The 18009-nt window shown below is 42.9% G+C and overlaps 1 protein-coding gene across 1 annotated transcript in view; it reads right to left on the minus strand.

Moving 5' to 3' along the window:
- The window catches only part of ITGA9 (integrin subunit alpha 9), an 855720-nt gene that overhangs the window by 250691 nt on the left and 587020 nt on the right, over positions 1 to 18009 (minus strand). The window lies entirely within an intron of this gene.

Raw genomic sequence — 18009 nt, forward strand, 5'->3', positions numbered from 1 at the left:
TCTACCAGCAGCGGCAGATACCTGTGCTAACACCATACTAAATGCCAGCAAAGTATAAATAAATTACCATAATAGAATGCCAAAGCATAACAAAATATTGCTATAAAAACAGAATGAAGTCCTTGGAATTTGGACCAGCAGTAGAAACCTTAAAGGTAAATTTTATCAGTGTTGGGTGCACAAAAAGTCAGAGATAGGTGCACAGATTAGGTTAGAACATAAGATATGCCATACTGGGTCAGACCAAGGGTCCATCAAGCCCAGTATCCTGTTTCCAACAGTGGCCAATCCAAATCACAAGTACTTGGCAAGTACCCAAACAAGCTACTATTGCTCATTAATTACCATCATAGCAGTTTATGGATATTAGAGATGTACTTTGGATAAAAATTTCGTGTCGGACTTCGTTTCGGGGGCCCCCCACGGGAATTTTGTTTTTCCCACGGTTCGGGTTTTTTTTTTCCGGGGGCCTCGATTTTCGGCTTAGTGCACACTAACTCAAACTTGAATTTTTTCCAAAATTTTGGAAAAAATTAAATCATTTTTCGGTTCTCCAGAACCATTCCGAATTAGGAACGGCTGCCTTATGAGGAAAGGCTAAAGAAATTAGGGCTGTTCAGTTTGGAGAAGAGACGGCTGAGGGGGGGATATGATAGAAGTCTACAAAATCATGAAAGGACTTGAAGAAGTTAAAGTAAATTGGTTATTTACTCTCTCAAATAATAGAAGGACCAGAGGGCACTCCATGAAGTTAGCAAGTAGCTCATTTAAAACAAATCAAAGAAAATTCTTTTTCACTCAGCGCATAGTCAAACTCTGGAATTCTATCCTCTAGGAACTTATCCAAACCTTTTTTAAACCCAGTTACACTAACTGCTGTAACCATATCTTCTGGCAAGGAATTCCAGAGTTTGACTATGCGCTGAGTGAAAAAGAATTTTCTTTGATTTGTTTTAAATGAGCTACTTGCCCACACTAACCGATCTCCCTGCTAGTGTGACTCCCTGCATAGCCTATGAACAGATAATTACCTCCTTTACATGTCATTTGCATACACTTGCACAAAACCCGCTGCAGGTTATTGAGCGCATTTTTTCCGTGCTTAAAGCAACTTATTATATATGTGCATAAGATTAGCATGGAAAACCACATGTAATTACCCTTGCAAAAACCGTGACAGATTTTGTGTAGCTTATTACATCGGCTCCATGGTGTGGTATCACCATGGAGCAATACAGAGGATTATAATAATCCCTGTTTTATTCTTCATTCCTTTCCTAATAATTCCTAACATTCTGTTTGCTTTTTTGACACATACTGAGCTGAGGATTTCAAAGTACTGTCGCCATGATGCCCAGATCCTTTTCCTGGGAAGTAACTCCTAATAAGGAACCTATTATCATGTAATACCTTACGGCTTGCTTTTCCCCATGTGCAACACCTTGCACTTGTCCACATTAAATTTCATCTGCCATTTGGATACTCGGACTCCCAGTGTTGCAAGGGCCTCCTGCAATGTATCACAATCTGCTTGTGATTTAATATGCTGGAATAATTTTGTCATCTGCAGATTTGATCACCTCACTTGTTGTTCCCTTTTCCAGATAAATTATAAACATTTTAAAAAGCACAGGTCCTAGTACAGATCCCTGGGACATGCCACTATTTACTTTTCTCCATTGAGAAAACTGACAATTTAGTCCTACTCTCTGTTTCTTATCTTTTAAATAATTCAAATTCCACAACAGGACATTGCCTCCTATTTTCTTTTTAGTTTTAGTTTCTCATGAGGGACTTTTTCAAACCCTTCTGAAAATCCAAATGCACTAAGTTCAATATTCAAAAGCCCATTTAGACAGATAATTCAAATGTTATCCCTCTAAATGGTACAATAGGCATGCATATTGAGCCTCTTATCCGGCTAAATTATAGTTGAATAAGTAGTTATCCGCTTATAATTTAGCTGGATAAAAAAGGGGCATTCTAGGGGCATTCCGAGGATGGGTTGAGTTATCTGGATAATTTAACTGCAAATTCACTAAAGTTTTCCTCCCATTCTGTGTCTATGAGAAAAGACCTTGATGAATCAGGCCTTTAGCAAATAACTTTAGACTTCCTGCAGAGCAGGTCTAAAGTTGTTCAGCCTTGACTGGCGGAATAACTTTAGACTTAACTGGCTATATTCAAAAGAATATAGCCAGTTATGTTCCCGTTTCAAAAAAAACAACTCATATTGTGGGCCTACCGGCCCTAACTTGTTCCCCGCCTCCCTTCCACCTGAGTTGCAAAGGCCCAACAGGGCTGAACTTTCCACCCTCTCCTTAAAACGACCCATTTCACTGTTTAAAAAGAAATTATTAGGGACAAGAGTCCCCCCCCCCCCCCCACCACCACTTTCTCCTGCTTCCCCTTTTATTTTTTTAAGCACATTTCACTGTCTCCAGTCCCCCCCCCCACCCCCACCAATACTCATGCCAACCCTTTCCCTTCTATGTACCCCCGCCCCATACCTTTATTTGTACTAGTTATCCTGTATCGTGGCAGCAGATCCCGGTACTTTTGCCATGGCTGGGCTACTATGATGGAAGCGTACGCTTACATTGCAGTAGCCTAGCAATGGGTAGAAGTGCCAGAAGCAGCACCGGGCCCAGATCGAGGTAGGAAGCTACCGTGATCCAGGGAAACTACTGCAAATAAAGGAATGGGCAAGAGGCATCAGGTTTGGCCCTGTAGGGCCTTTACAACTTGGGTGGGAGGGAGGAGGGGACATATTAGGGCCTGTAGGCCTGCGATGGGAGGTTTTGTTTTTTGTTTTTAAACAGGAACGAAACTTACTGGTTATATTCTTTTAAATATAGCCGGTTAAATCTAAAGTTATCCAGCTAACTTAGGCTATGGTTAGTCGGATAACTTTAATCGGGAATATTCAGTGGAACATTTCTTCCACTGAATATCCAGGAGAAGTTATTTTGCTAACTTAAGCCGGATAACTTGTCCACTAAAAGGACAACATTAATATTGGCCTCACTACATCCACTGGCTCATCATTTTCTACACATTTATTAACCTCTTCAAAAATGTACAAATTAGTGAGACAAGCCTTCCCTTGGGTAAATTTATGTTGGCTGTGTCCCATTAAACCATGTTTTTCTATATATTCTGTGATTTTGTTCTTTACAATAGTTTCTATTACGTTTTTCCAGCACTGAAGTCAGACACACTGTCCCCTATGCACCCTACACAGCCGGACGGCTGGGCACGGACCACGAGGGGAGCGGGGCAAGCTCTGGACACACACACAGGTCAGGAACGGGTAACCCCTTAGATCCTCCGGAGTCGAACAGGAACAGACTCAGAGATAAAACCAATGCAGCCAACAGACAATGCACCAATGCAGCCAACACCAATGCAGCCAACAGACAACCTTGGTTCACCAATGAACTCAGAAAACTTAAACAAACTTTAAGAAAAAAAGAAGCGACCTGGCGTAAAACCCCTTGCGACACCACCATCTCATCATACAAATCCACACTTTACCAGTACAAATCCCTCACCTCAAAATCAAAAAAAGATTTTTACGCATCCAAGATTCACAACCTGGTCTTTGACGCTAAAGCCCTCTTCGCCTATGTCTCCAGCCTCACTCAAACCATACCGCGAGAAATCCCCGGCAATATGGCTCAGTCCAAAGCCGAAGAACTCGCTCAGTTTTTCCTAAATAAAATTTCCAATCTCCTAACACAACTGCCTCCCGACACAGCAGCCCTCCAGACATATCAACAACCTGCACACAAAAATGCCAGCTTAAACACCTTTGAACCTGTAGCCTCCACTGAGATACAAGCCATCCTGAGAAAAATGAAACCTTCATCTCATCCTGCAGACCACATCCCCTCCAAATTACTTCTATCTATTCCAGACACAATAGCCACATCTTTGACAAATATCATCAACTGCTCTCTAGCCCAAGGAATCTGCCCTGATGACCTCAAAATGGCCTCAATCTCACCGCTCTTAAAGAAACCTAACCTTGACCCGAAGGAACCCAACAACTTCCGCCCCATAGCTAACCTCCCATTCATCGCCAAGATCATGGAAAAACTAGAGAACTCTCAACTCTCAGATTTCATCGAAGACAACAATCTTCTCTTCACCCCACAACACGGCTTCAGAAAAAATCGAGGCACAGAATCCCTCCTCTCCTCGTTGACAGATTATATCTTAATGGGCCTTGACAAAGGAAACTCATTCCTATTGATCTTGTTAGACCTCTCAGCAGCGTTCGACACGGTCAACCACGCCATCCTCCTAAACCAACTCTCGTCCATAGGAATCAGCGGCACCGTCCTATCCTGGTTCAAAACGTTTCTCAATAACAGAGGTTACAAAGTTAAAATCCAAAACAAGGAATCCTCTAGATTTGACTTTGTCATAGGAGTCCCTCAAGGTTCTTCATTATCTCCGACCCTATTTAATATCTATCTTCTTCCTCTCTGCCAACTTCTCACCAACCTCAATCTAAAGTACTTCCTTTATGCACCAACCTCAATCATCATCAACCTCACCAACCTCAATCTAAAGTACTTCCTTTATGCAGACGATATCCAAATCATCATCCCCATCAAAGATACATATTCTGAAACTCTTGACTACTGGGAATCATGCCACCTGAAAATCAAACAACTACTAAACAACCTACACCTCATCTTAAACTCTTCTAAGACAGAAATCCTTCTCATTTCTCCGGAAACCAACATCTCCAACACTACTCTTCCCACCAACCTACCTACCACACAAGTTCGAGACTTAGGAGTGATAATAGACAACCGGCTAAACTTCAAGGCCCATATCAACAAAACAACCAAAGACTGCTTCTATAAACTCCAGGTTCTGAAGAGGATAAGACCTCTTTTCCATGCCCAAGACTTCAGAACGATCATCCAAGCAGTCATTTTTGCAAAATTAGACTACTGCAATTCCCTATTGCTAGGTCTGCCCTCTTCCTACTCCAAACCACTACAGATGGTTCAAAATTCAGCAGCTCGATTACTAACAGGCGCAAGAAAGAGAGACCACATATCCCCCATTCTGAAAGAGTTACATTGGCTACCCGTCCACTTCCGTATCATGTACAAAGCCATTTGTGTCATCTTCAAAACTATTCATCAACGCATCTCCCTCGATCTACAAATCCCCCTCCAAGTATACAACTCGACAAGACCTACCAGAAATGTCTACCGAGGCGCCCTCAAAGTTCCCCCTGCGAAAATGACCAAACACATCACTCTAAGAGATCGTGCCACCTCCACTGCTGGCCCTTCTCTGTGGAATTCCATTCCCACAGATCTCAGACTGGAACCCTGCCTCTTAACTTTTAGGAAAGGACTTAAGACTTGGTTATTCAAGCAAGCTTTCCCAGACACAATCTAATATCACGTCATAGATACAAACCAAGGACTTCAAATATTCAGCCATTAATCATGCCATTTTTACATAGCATTTAATTTATTTGTATACCGTTCAACCGTTTATTCTTTCCTATCTCTTCCTTCTTATCCAAGTTCTGCTACCCTTGTTATTTGTAACTGCTCCTTCGATCACCACAGTTCTAGTTGATGTATTTAATGCACTCCCGTTTCATGTAAACCAGCAAGATATGTGCTCATGATTGCCGGTATATAAAAACCTTAAATAAATAAATAAATAAAATATAAATAAATAAAACACGGAACTTGGAACCCGGAACTCGGACTTTAAAAACAAGGAACCTCTGGAGACACAAGCTACTCAGGACCTGGAACATCAGGTCAAGACAAGGACGTCCAGTAGATATCAGGAACGAAGATGTCGGGCAGGAGCAGGATGCAGAGAAGTCCAAAGCAGGAGAAGCTCCCAGTAGGACTGGCTCCTTGCCAAGGCGAGGAGTGAATGCAGTCTGAGCTCTTTTGTAGGGCTCTGCAGGAAAACGCCCAGGGAGGAGTCCACAGGTGGGGCAGTGGGCCCAATCCCATGCAGGCCCTATAAGACCAGGGAAGAGGCACGGGCCCATACCTAAGGAAGAGAAAGTGCAAGGAGGCAGGACGCTGGACAGCGACGACCTGCCGCTGAGAGGAGCAGGAATAGGAAGCAGGCCTCAGCGCAGGCCCCAACGAGGGAGGCGGCTTCCCAGCTGCACGAGGAGGGTAGAGGACGGCTCTAGCCGCCGAAGAGCAGGCCTCCTGGCCTACCGGGAGACAGCGATGGCGGCAGTTCGGGCCGCAAAAGTAAGCGCCTGCTCGTGGCTGGCCCCACGAGCAGGAGTACAACAGTCTGGACTTCCATGATGGTATTTTAAAACAATGTACATGCTTGATGTAAACTCTTAACCTTTGCAGGTGTACCTTTTAGGGTTTTTTTTATGTTCTTCATTTTATCAAAGACCCTAGTTTGAAAATTAAATGCTAGAGCAGTAGTTTTACTAAATGTCCTCCCTTCATTTCTTAAGTCCAATTTGATTGCATTATAATCACTGTTGCCAAGCAGCCCCACGACCATTACCTCTCATACCAAATCCAAATCCTGCATTCCATTAAGAATTAGGTCTAAAAGAGCTCTCTCTCATCAGTTTCTGGATTAGTTGCTCCATGAAACAGTTATTTATTTCATCTAGAAACTTTACCTCCCTAGAATGTCCTGTTGTAACTTTTACCCAATCAATATTACTGTGCTGCCAAATTCATTAGCTTCTCTAATTTCTGTTAGCATTTTATCGTCCAGCAGTTCATTCTGGCCAGGTCAACGTTAGTATACTCCCTCCACTATACCAGTTCCTATCACGCATGGAATTTCTATCCATATAGATTCCGCAGTATATTTAGTCTCCTGCAGGATTTTTATCCTCTGACTCTATACCATCCTTAACATAGATGACATCTCCCCTCCTCCCATACACATTTGATGTATCCTATCATTCCAATATAATCTGTATTCTGATATTATGCTGGCCCATTGGTTAATCTCCTTCTACTAGGTCTCTGAGATACCAATTATGTCTATCTCTTCATTCAGCATGATACATCCTAATTCTTCCATCTTATTTTTTTGACTTCTGGTATTTGCATACAGACATTTCAAGGTATGTTTTTATTTGTATGTACAGCTTTCCTAGCAGCTGACAGGAATAATTTGGAATCTTTAAGGTGAATTTTAAAAGCCCAACATGCACATTAGCTAGGAGATGCATGGATATGTCAGGCTCACATGTGCTGAGCAGTCGTAAATGCTGCCAAGATATATGTTACGAGCCCCATCCGCGCTCGGCCCGCACATGGGCCTGCTCACCTCGCTAGCTCCTCTGCAGGTCATGGGTCGGCCTCCCCAGCGGCAACTGCAAGCTCTTCCAGGCCTCGGTGTCCTGCGGCGGTGGTTGCTGGGCCTTCCACTGCGCACCAGGCCTCACGCCGGAGTTTGGCGTCCTCGGTGGCATTGGCCATGCCCCTACACGCGTGTGCACGGACCACCCGGTCTCTTGTAGGGCCAGGGGTGGGTCCTAGCTCCACGGCGCGCCCTGATTGAACATACTACATCAGGAAGTTACTGTCTGCACTTCCTTGCCTTGGCAATCGGGTCAGCTCTGTATGTGTACAAGTTTGCCTCCGCGTTCACAGTCCTGTTCCAGCCTTGTTGCAGCGTTGTTCCAGCGTCCTTCTGTTCCATCGTCTGTCTATCCCTGTCTTCCCAGGTAGGACCCTCGGACCGATTCTCTGGTACTAACCTCTGCCTGCTTCATTGACCATTCTGATCGCTGCCTGGATTCTGACCTTTGCCTGCCTTTGTGACCTCATCTGACCTCTAGAACCTGACCCCTGCTTCATTGACTACTCTCGGACTGATTCCTGGTATCTGACTCCTGCTTTGATTGACTTCCCTCGGCCTGATCATCGGAACCTGACCCTGGCTGCCATTGACCACGCCTCCTTGATTCTGGCTCTGTCCCTTGCCTTGTCATCGCCTACGCTGTATTGGCCTTCTCAGATTCTCCAGGCCTACAGTCTAGTGACCGACTGCGCTCCCTTGCTACTGGTGGGCACACCTCTCTACTTCCTCTCCGGGAGACCCTGCGAGGCCCACCTAAGTCCAAGTGGCCCGGGAGTGCTCCACCCGGGGTACTGCGGGCTTCCAGTGGTGAAGTTCCTCCTAGCCTCTGTCTCCTCCTGTGCTCCACCCCCTGGGGGCAGGTGCTCCCTGGGCCTGACCAGGGAGCCGTTCCTCACTGATCCAGGACAAGGGCCAACCTCCAAGCGCTACAATATATGTGTATCTACTAGAATGTACACATCAGGCGGGGCTAGGGCATGGTCTGGGCAGGACACTGGCATTTCAGGGGGTTACCCTGAGATGTGTGCATAAATACTTATGCAATCTGGCGTGCACCATGGCCCCCTGCCACGTAACTTTACTTCTGTTATGGATGCCATGTAAGTTATAAAAATAGATAGATAGGCAGATCTGTGTGGTTTTTAAGGGTCAGGGATAACTGGGGGGAGTGAAGGCTGTTAAACTAGGGGGGTTTGGAGGAACTCTCTCTTAACTGGGTGAACTGGAAAAAATAAATGGCGTCAGCAGGCTCCCCCTTTTAAAAATGTCCCGATTGATACAGTAAAAGCAGCATTTGTGTAAACTTGCATGTGCCCACTTAAAGTTTGGCACACATGTGCGTGCGGCCAGGCTATTTCATAACATACACACACATTCGCCCACAAATTATAAAATAGCCAAGTCCATGAGTGCGGGCCAATGAACGCGCGCACATGTGCACCCGGCGTGCCTGTTTGAAAGTTACCGTCTTTTCATTCAATCCGTTCTTTTCTTAAAGTCATATGGGCTACTTTTGTTTTTATTGGAACCTCTCATTCGCAATGCTCTAATTCCTCTGTTTTGTTAATATCCTTCAAAGATACCTCCCTCTGAACCATGTGCTGCTGAGCAACTGTTTGCTTTCCACCATTTTCTAGTTTAATATCAGTCTGTCTCCTTTTTAAATGTTAGCTGCTCTATCTCCTTCTACACTTGCTTGGTACATTGTGAAAACGCCAATCTCGATCAACCAAAAAGCTTAGCAATAGCCAACCAGAATTAATTTGAATGTGACTGGCTGGTGCTCAAAACCAGTCTTTAGCCTCCATCCTCCCAAGCCAGTCATGTTTTCAAGATATCCCCAATGAATACGCATGAGATGCTTGCATGTACTGCCTCTAATGTACACAGATATATCTCATGCATATTCACTAGGGACAGCCTGAAAAATCTGACAGGCTGGGGGTTTGGGGTCTGCTGAGGATTGTTTGAGCAACACTGGCTCTGAGCCAGTCAAGCTGATATTCGGGCCGATTCAGTAAAGTCCGCGGGAGAGCAGATGAACGCCCGCTCTCCTGGCGCGCGCGATTCTGTATTTAAATTAGGTGATGCGGTAAAAACGGGGAAAAGGAGGCGCTAGGGACACTAGCGCGTCCCTAGCGCCTCCTTTTTGACAGGAGCAGCGGCTGTCAGAGGGTTTGACAGCCGACACTCAATTTTGCCGGCGTCGGTTCTCGAGCCCGCTGACAGCCACGGGCTCGGAAACCGGACACCGGCAAAATTGAGCGTCCAGTTTTCGGCCCGACAGCCGCGGGCCGAATTCAAATTTATTTATTTATTTATTTTTTACTTGTTTTACTTTTTGGGACCTCCGACTTAATATCGCTATGATATTAAGTCAGAGGGTGCACAGAAAAGCAGTTTTTACTGCTTTTCTGTGCACTTTCCCGGCGTCGGAAGAAATTAGCACCGGCCTTTGGGTTGGCGCTAATTTCTGAAAGTAAAATGTGCGGCTTGGCTGCACATTTTACTTTCTGTATCCCGCGCACATACCTAATAGGGCCATCAACATGCATTTGCAGGTTGAGGGCGCTATTAGGTGCTGCGGGTTGGACGCACGTTTTCCTCCCCTTACTGAAAAAGGGGTAAGGGAAAACGCGCGTCCAAGAGCAGGCTATTGTATCGGCCTGATTGTGAGGAACTTAGGGGCCAATGTACTAATGCAGAGGTGTTGCTGTGGAAGGGGGGGCGGGGCCTTGTGCCCCCTCACACGTGGCTCAGGCCTCCTCTCTTAGCAGCAGGATCATGTTCCACCTGAGTCATCACCCCTTAAAGCTGCAGCAGTTAGAGGGCCTGGTCTGGAGGCACTGTAATCACTGCTGGTCTATGATCCCTTGTATAGGGAAATAACACTAGTCCTGTAAAGGTTTGAGGCCATCAAACTCTTTCTGTTTACTTTTGGCAGGTAATTATCCCCCCTCCTCTCAATACCTTAAAACTCCAGGAATACCTGGCATGGTTGGAAGTCTGTTTACATACTTGCTGTATAGCAGACAGATTAACACATGCACAAAGTAGCCAGGGCATGGAGGAGTGAAAAGAGACAGTACAGAGTGTTGCCAGAAACTGAAAGGTTTTCTAGATACTGCCATGAAGACCCACAGAGGATGAGGTAAGGAATGGGGGGCCTAGCACAGAAGCCTTTCATGTTAACTTTGGAGCCCTAAAAAATTCCATTCTGGCTATGCCCCTATACTAAAACACATTAATGTTAGCTGTTAATGTGCATAAATACAGAGTATATTAAAAGATGATGGTAATGAAAGGCAAATTAAACACGTATTGCTGCAAACAGTAAAATATGATGCCAATGGTAATGCAAAACCTTGACTACACCTTTCTGAGATGTAGTTGATTTTTATTTTGCATTAATGCTTCTGCGATGCATTTTGTTTATGTAAACGTCTACTTTTTCACTGCTTCAGCAGATGAGCTATTTTGCATAGCTTTTCATAATTTTGCATCGTATTACCTTTGCAGCATAGGTTTTTGCATTAAACTATCTGAAGCTAGTTTAAACACATTGACAGCATTGTTAATGTGTTAACCACAAGTGATCAATAACTCTGGCACTGAAACACATTAATGCTTTTGTGAGCATTAGCACATCTTTATTTATTGGCCCCATAGGTATTACTGCTCCCATAAGACAGCCATTTGGTGCTCTCCTACAGTTCTGCAGCATTTTAACATATAAAGCAAAAGAACACATTTATCTGCCATTATTATACAGTAGCACATTTCTTTTAAGTGCTGAGAAAAAAACAAGTCATTGGAATAAAATACATCTTCCTATTCACAAAAACAAAAATACCAATTACAGTTCCTAAAGTCATTCTGGTACCGTGGTATATTTGAAACTATTAACAAAAAAAGAAATAAGGTTTTTCTTTCACACATCTTTGGTTATGATTTTAAATGCAAAAAAAAGGGCCTGACTGAGCACTGTATTGTTAGGTCACAATGCTCTTATGCATTTTATGGGTTTTAACTCACAGCACTGTAAACTGCAGTATGGGTTGCCCTAAAGTCTCTGTGGCTGTGCTATGTCCTGCAATGTGACAGGTCTGGCTTAAATTCCAGACTTGGCTGTTGATCGTCGGGTCATCTGAAACTGAGGATTTTGTGGCAGCATGATCCTCAATTCTCAGCAGGCAGGCAGGGAGGGAGCCCTGGCTGTTGTCCTGTAGTGACACCTATTGGAACCTATAAAATCTATAGAAGTCCAAGGGCACTGCAGTCTGTGTCTCTCAGCCTAGGACATTCACTGCAACGACCAGGCTGGAGGGAGGGACATAGGCTTAAGTAAAGGGGCAAGAAGTGAAGAGGAATTGGACTCAAACAGCAACCAAGAAGGCCCCTGGCTTGATGGTCTGGGAAGCTGATAAGTATGGGGGTGAATTGCATGGTGCGGCAGATACCACCATAAGCTTGCTGGGCAGACTGGATGGAACATTTGGTCCTTTTCTGCGGTCATGTCTATGTTTCTATAATAGAAGAAACTCTAGAGGCCTGCAAATACAGCAGAAAACTGCTGGGCAAATAAAAGAAATGTTAAGCATAACAACTGAAAAGAAATTAAGAGCAGCGTTTGAAAACATGTCTGGTTCCTAGGAGGGGATATGGACTCTTCATTTTTAAGTACTTCATTTGTGATTATTTCTCATACAGAGAGGAATTAGAAACTGATTTTCACAGGAGGCTGCAGGAAAGTGAACTCTGGGTGGAGAAGAATAACATGAAAGGGACTTTATGTCATGAAAAACAGTGGCTAGCAGCTTAAAATATAACACAGATAGGTGGTGTCTTCTTCATATTAAGCAATGTACTGAGTACAGACTAAAATATCATTTCTAAAAATAAAAAAGGTTAGATAAACAAATGATAATGAATTTGGGACAGGGTGATAGAGTCAATCCTAAATATCTCAGGCAAATTTGATCAATTTCTTTGATTGGGTGATCAGATAGTTGGATCAGAGGAAAGCATTAAATGTAGTGTATTTGGATTCCAGTAAGGCCTTTGCCATGGTTCGATAAGTGATTTATAAAAAAAAACTGAGTGCCTTTTGTGGGGGCCTTAAAGTACCGTATTTTCCGTTCCATAAGATGCACTTTTTTTACCCCAAAAGTGGGGGGGGGGGGGAAATGTCTGTGCGTCTTATGGAGCGAATATATATAAAAAAAATAATTAATTACAATCCCCCACCCTCCTGACACCCCCGCCCCCCCCCCCCCAAGACTTGCCAAAAGTCCCCTGGTGGTCCAGCGGGGGTCCAGGAGCAATCTCCTGCTCTTGGTCTGTTGGCTGCCGGTATTCAAAATGGTGCCGGTGGCCCTTTGCCCTTATTATGTCACAGGGGCTACCGGTGCCATGAATACTGGCAGCCAACGGCCCAAGAGCAGGAGATCGCTCCCGAACCCCCGCTGGACCACCAGGAGACTTTTGGCAAATTTTTGGGGGGTCAGGAGGGTGGGGGGTTATAGTTAATTAAATTTAAAGGGTTGGGGTGGGGTTTTTAGTTTTTTTTGTCCAGACAAAGAGAATGATAAAGGTTTTCTGATCCGGGGAGTGGACCTAAATGGCCCTCCCCAGACCTGAAAACAAAATGGGGACAAAAACAATTGTATGCACACCCCTAATTTGCTCCATAAGACGCACAGACACCCGGGAACAAATAACCAATTTGTTTTTTTTTAATTTTCTTTTTTTTTTTTTTTTTTTTTTTTTTAGTTTTCCCCCTCTGAATCCTAGGTGCATCTTATGAAGCGAAAAATACGGTAAGTAAATGGGTTAAAACCTGGTTGAGTGGGAAGTGATAAAAGGAAGTAATAAATGGAGTTTACTCTGAGAAAAGCAGTGGTACTAGTGATGAGCTTCTGGATTGGTCCTTGGACTGGTTCTTTTCAATATTTTCATAAGTGATATTATGAAAAGACTATCGGGAAAGATTTGTCTTTTTGCCAAAATCTGCAATAGAGTAGATAGCCAGGAAGGTGTGAAAAACATGAGGAGGGATCGAGTGAAGCTTGAAGAATGGTCTAGAGTCTGGCAGTTAAGATTTAAACCTAAAAAATGTGGAGTCACGTATTACATAAGAACATAAGACCATGCCATACTGGGTCAGACCAAGGGTCCATCAAGCCCAGCATCCTGTTTCCAACAGTGGCCAATCCAGGCCATAAGAACCTGGCAAGTACCCAAACATTAGATAAATTACAAGCTACTATTGCTTATTAATTACCATAATAGCAGTTTATGGATTTTTCCTCTAGGAACATATCTAAACTTTTTTTAAACCCAGTTATACTAACTGCTGTAAACACATCCTCTGGCAAAGAATTCCAGAGCTTAATTATGTGCTGAGTGAAAAAAAAATTTCTTCGATTTGTTTTAAATGAGCTACTTGCTAACTTCATGGACTGCCCCCTGGTCCTTCTAATATCTGAGAGAGTAAATAACCAATTAACATTAATTTGTTCAAGTCCTTTCATGATTTTGTAGACCTCTATCATATCCCACCTCAGTCATCTCTTCTCCAAACTGAACAGATCTAACTTCTTTAGCCTTTCCTCTTAGGGCCGTTCCATGCCCCTTATCATTTTGGTCACCCTACTCTGCACTTTCTCCAGTGCAGCTATATCCTTTTTGAGATGCAGTGACCAGGATCGCACACGGTATTCAAGGTGCTTATTTGGGCTTCAAAAAACAAGGGAGAAGATACATTCTTCAATGCATGAAATATGAGTGGGGTCTTGGGGTGATCATTATTTGATGACTAACAGCAAAAGCTGGAAATATATTTGGGTGCATAGGAAGAGGAATGGTCAACAGAAAAAAGAGTGATATTGCCCCTGCATAAGTTCCTGGTGAAACCTCATTTGGAATATGTGTATATTTTGGGAAAGCACATCTTCAAAAGGATATAAGCAGGATGGAGTCAGTCCAGAGGGTGGCTATTAAAATGGTCATTGAACTTTGTGGTAAAGCATATGAGGATATATGTGTGTGTAATTGAGCTTGTGTGTAACAGAGAGAAAGAGAGAGAGAGTCTGTGTGTGAGATTGAATATTCAAGAGAGCATGTGTGTGTGTGTGTGTGTGTAATTCAGCATGTGTGTATATGAGAGAGAGAGAGAGAAGAAAGTTTGTGAGCAACATTGCCCCTCTTCTTCTCCTACTAATCGACGACAATCTCAGGGCACCTGGACAGCAGGGGATTTTTTTTTTTTTGTCCTTGTTAGTTTGGAAAATTGTTATATGAGTTAATTATTGAATGTTATTCTATTTATCAGCTGTTTTGAAATATTAATATTTTTATTAGTATCATTTTATTATTATTGATGATTTATATTTCTTGATTTTATTTTTTTAAGTTTTATGTTTTTACATTGTTGCACTGAACACAGAGGGGTAGATTTTAAAAGGGTTACGCACATAAGGTACGCGTGTAACCCTTTTAAAATGCCCCTGCGCATGCCGAGCCTATTTTGCATAGGCTCGGCGGCGCACGCAAGCCCCAGGACGCGCGTAAGTCCTGGGGCTTCACTGGGGGGGGGGGGGGGGGGGCGTGTCGGGTGGGCGGCGCGACGTTCTGGGCGTTCCGGGGGGCGTGGTGCCAGCCCGAGGGCATTCTGGGGGCGTGGCCGAGGCCTCCAGAACAGCCCCTGGGTCGGGAGATGGTGCGCCAGCAGCCCGCTGGCGCGCGCGAGTTACACCTGCCAGAGGCAGGCATAACTTTTACAATAACGGTAAGGGGGGGTTTAGATAGGGCCGGGGGGGGTGGGTTAGGTAGGGGAAGGGAGGGGAAGGGTGTGGGGGGATGGAAGGAAAGTTCCCTCCGAGGCCGCTCCGATTTTGGAGCGGCCTCGGAGGGAACGGGCAGCGCGCGCCGACCCCGGATTTTCTAAGATACGTGTGGCTACGCGCATATCTTATAAAATCCAGTGTACTTTTCTTTGCGCCTGGTGCACAAACAAAAGTACACGCGCATGCCCTGTTTTTTAAAATGTACCCCAGAGTCTGACTTGTTACGATTTCCAGTTCAGTTTTTAAATACATGTTGCTATTTATACTTTATGGTCACTTTATTCTGTATTTGGTGTGAGTCTGTCTGTGTTCTGGTATGGGACAGAGACTAGGTATATATCTTTTTTTAAATATTTTCTTTATTCAAGAGACTTAGTAATTACAGGTTTATATACCAAAGAAACAGTCAGGTATGATAAAAACAATAATAATAAAATGCAACAAAAGTTTTAGAAACAATAGGCTCGAGCATTTTTCACAATAGAACCCCAACCTAATCCAGAATAACTCACTCATAACCATTCCAATCAAATATAAGGCCATATCAGGCAGTGTCTGACATTCACCCACTTTCACATCGTCATTCATCCCATATTCCTCCTGCACGTCAAGCATGTAGTGCCACAAAGGATAGAATAGAAGATTTAGTTTCCATGGGCAAAGTACTACAAAAACCATGCCACAAGTGCAAGGTGCCCTGCTTTATAATAGACTTTCCATTTTTCAGAAAATAATTATTAAAATAATTTACCATCAGTTGTTCTCACAAAGAGACAGCAGGCAGAAAAAAACTCCACCCAAAATTTCAGAATAGCTTTCTAGCTAGCACCAAAGAAAGATACAAAAACCGCTTTTCTCATACATTAACAAAGGTATAGACTAGGCTCCAAATAAGAAGTCAATCTGTAAACTCAATATGTTGTCTCAACACAAGTTGTAGTCTATCCTGAACCTCTAGCCAATAAGGTCTTCAGTTTGGACACCATCTAAACAAGTGCATATAATAACCTGGCACCTGTTGGCATTTAGTACAAGTATTTGTGTCAGATAAGTGATATTTATTTCCTCTAAATTTAACAAGGAAAGTTCTATGTAATATTTGAAACTGTGTCTCCTTAAGATATACATGAGGAGTCAGTTTGTGAAGGGAAGTAAAACATTCAAGCAAATCAACATCATCTAACTCTACTCCCATATACCTAGACCATTTATTTATTTATTTATTTAACAGTTTTATATACCGAAGTTCTAGCAACAAAGTTACTAATCAATTCGGTTTACATTGTAACAATAAAATTGACAGAATGTAGAATAATGTCTTACAGAGAACAGGGAAGATTTAACTTGGAAAAATAAAATAAAATAACTTAATGAGAACAATAAATAACTTCAACGGAGTAAGGAGAGTACAATTTAACAACAAAATAATTTAGGAGAATATATGTTCGGAATTGAATGAGTTGGGCCTGAGGTCGAATATTGAAAAGATCAGAATAGTTGTTGGGATTAGGAGAATGCTTGATTAAACAACCAAGTCTTGAGTCTCTTTTTAAAGGTGGGAGTCGATTGTTCCAATCTCAGGTCAGGAGGGAGAGAGTTCCAGAGTTTAGGTCCAGCGGTGGAAAGAGCTCTTTTACTAAGAGAAGTTTTGAGCGGATGGGCCTTAAGCGTGCCTCTCTGGGCTAGCCTCGTTGGACGGGAAGAGGTGTGAAGTTGTAAAGGGATGGTGAGTTCAATTGGAGAAGAGTTTTTGATGATTTTGTGGATTATTGTTATGGTTTTATAGAAGATTCTCTGATTGATGGGGAGCCAGTGAAGGTTCTTTAAGATGGGTGTAATATGTTCCCTTTTGTTGGATTTGGTTAGAATCCTCGCAGTGGCATTTTGTAATAATTGTAGAGGTTTCAAAGTGTTAGCGGGTAGACCAAGCAGTAAAGAGTTACAATAATCTATTTTCGAGAATATTATTGTTTGTAGAACATATCTGAAGTCATGGAAATATAATAGGGGTCTTAGTCTCTTTAATAATTGAAGTTTAAAAAAGCAATCCTTTATGATGTTATTGATGAAAGTTTTGTAGTTCAGCAGATTGTCCATGGTGACCCCAAGATTTCTGACCTGGGTGGAGAAGGCTGGAGGAGAAAAGGAGTGTGTGTTGAGTGAGGAATGGTTGCCATCTGGAGTGATGAGCAGAAATTCTGTCTTATTGGAGTTAAGTATCAAATTAAGCTTTGTTAGGAGATTGTTGATGGAAAGTAGACAGGAATTCCAGAATTGTAAGGTGTTTTGTAATGAATATTTGATTGGGATAAGGATTTGGACGTCATCTGCATAAATAAAATGTGTAAGATTAAGATTGGAAAGGAGCTGACATAGGGGGAGAAGATAAATGTTAAATAATGTAGGAGATAAAGATGAACCTTGTGGGACTCCCATGGTGGATCTGAAAGGAGGTGATTCTTTACTATTAATTTTGACTTTGTAAAATCTATTTTGGAGGAAAGATGAGAACCATTTGAGTGCTGTGTTTTTTATACCAATCTCTGATAGACGATCTAAGAGGAAATCATGGTTCACCGTGTCGAAGGCTGAAGATAAGTCGAGAAGAATGAGGAGGCAGGAATGTTTTTTCTCTAGGTTCAAGAGAATATTGTCTGATAGAGATAGAAGGAGGGATTCAGTACTTCTAGATTTACGGAAACCAAGTTGAGATGATGAAAGGAGGTTGTTGTTTTCCAGGTATTCGGAAAGTTGTTTATTGACTAATTTTTCCATGATTTTAGAGATGATTGGAAGATTAGCTATA

This window comes from Rhinatrema bivittatum, chromosome 2 (assembly GCF_901001135.1).
Source record: "Rhinatrema bivittatum chromosome 2, aRhiBiv1.1, whole genome shotgun sequence".
Lineage (NCBI taxonomy): Eukaryota > Metazoa > Chordata > Amphibia > Gymnophiona > Rhinatrematidae > Rhinatrema > Rhinatrema bivittatum.